This window comes from Apteryx rowi, unplaced genomic scaffold (genome assembly GCF_003343035.1).
Source record: "Apteryx rowi isolate R43461 unplaced genomic scaffold, aptRow1 scaffold_2105, whole genome shotgun sequence".
NCBI classification, from domain to species: domain Eukaryota; kingdom Metazoa; phylum Chordata; class Aves; order Apterygiformes; family Apterygidae; genus Apteryx; species Apteryx rowi.
Window position 1 is genome coordinate 1 of NW_020448426.1, and position 1,865 is coordinate 1,865.

A 1,865-nucleotide genomic window follows, 5' to 3' on the forward strand; every position below is an offset into this window, starting at 1 on the left:
CAGCCAGTTGTTAACTTGGAAAGTCCGTCTCCTCCTCCTCTCATCCATCCCCCTCACTGGCAGAATTGAGGAGAAGATGACCTGGGCTCCCAGACCCTTGACCACCATCCCCAGAGCTCTGAAATCCTGTTTGATGGTTTCCAGTTTGCCCTTGGTGTCATTAGTGCCCACAGGGACGAGCAGCAGTGGGTAATAGTCCGAAGCATGGACAAGCTTTGGCAGTCTTTCTATGACATCTTGTACATGAGCCCCTGGCAGGCAACAAACCTCTCTAGACAAGAGATCAGGTCGGCAGATAGGTGCCTCCGTCCCCTGCAGCAGGGAGTCCCCCACAACAATCACCCACCGCTTCTTCCGGGTGTTCCTGCAAGGCACAGGGTCTGTTGTCCCAGTTACTTCCCTTGCAGCCATGTCCAGCTCCTCCTCCTCCTGGAGGGCACTAAACCTGTTCTTCAAATGCAAGTCCTCAGGAGGAGTAGGAGCCTTTCTCCTSCTACGAGAAGTGACCAGCTTCCAGCCGCCTTCTACAGTGTTATGATGTACCGTTTCACACAGCACAGAGCCCTCCAGCAACTCCACTGCTGTGGGGGCTTGAGACTCCTGAAGCTGTACAGTCTCCGAGAATACCCTGTCTATCTCCTTCTCATCCTCTCGGATGCTATGCGGCCTACAATAACACAGCTGCAAAAAGAAATGTTTGAGCAATGGAGGAGGATGCAACCAACAGGAAACACTGGACTTAGAAGGGCAGGTGCGGGGCGCAGGAGCAAGATTAGCTCTGCATCACACTAAGCCTCTTGGCTGCCTGCCATGCCTACCCGGGAGGCTGAATGCTCTGGTTGAAGAGATGCTGTATCCATATGCTGTGGGAAATAGAAAGGAAACCAGGAATTGAACGTAAAGTTTTGAGGAAAACGGCTGCGCACATTCCCCTGTCTAAAACAGGGCTGATTCCTTTTCATTCCAGCTGCAATCCGTGAGAGCTGAAGGGAGGAGAGGGACTGGTTCAGGCCCAGTGCTCTCAGTGTCTGTTGCAAGTCAGAAAGAAATAAATCTTGACTCTTACTAGTCTCTGTTTGGTTTTCTACATACATTCACACTGGCTGTAGACCACCCAAATGTTTATTTTCCACCAAAACCAGGCACGACACTACAGTGGAGGGTTTGGTTACCCAGGGAGAAGTATACTCACTTAAGCAACATTTACTCTTAAGTATATATTTTTATTCTGAATGCTGCTTCTTCTCCAGATAATATATATACTTTTTTTTTCTTCTTGGGTTGGACACTGGAAATGAATTGAGTCCATATAATAATAGTGTTTCTGTTATTTTTGTGGCTTAAATCAAACTACCTTAAGTATAGTAGGAAAACCACAAATCTTTAAAGCACTTTTTGCATGTAAAACCCTCTATCTTGGGCCTTAGCCAAAGGACGGGGTACTTTTAGTTAGGTGTCTCAACACGCAGGTCTTCTTACCAGAGCTTTAGCTCTGGTGGCTACAGCCACAGTGTTAATGAAGGGATTGAGAGCTTCCCCCTGTGCCAGGGATGTCCTCCACACACACATATACAGGTGGGAGAGCCAGAACAGGACAGAGGACAACACACGTGCTCGCAGCTGTGGTGTGGCAGTTCCTCTTGCGCTGCCATGGTCTGCAGCAACACAGGAGCGTGGGAGTTGCCAGCATCAAGTCACAGGTTTAAAAAACACCCCAAAGCCCTCTCCCAGCATGGAAATTGGAGCAAAACTGAGGGATATCATCCTCTTGCACTACATTTATATTAGAGGTTGGGAGTAGGAAGTCAGTTTTGCTCCTCACTGATTTAATGCAGAACAAACAAGCCCTGCACCAAGGCAGCAGC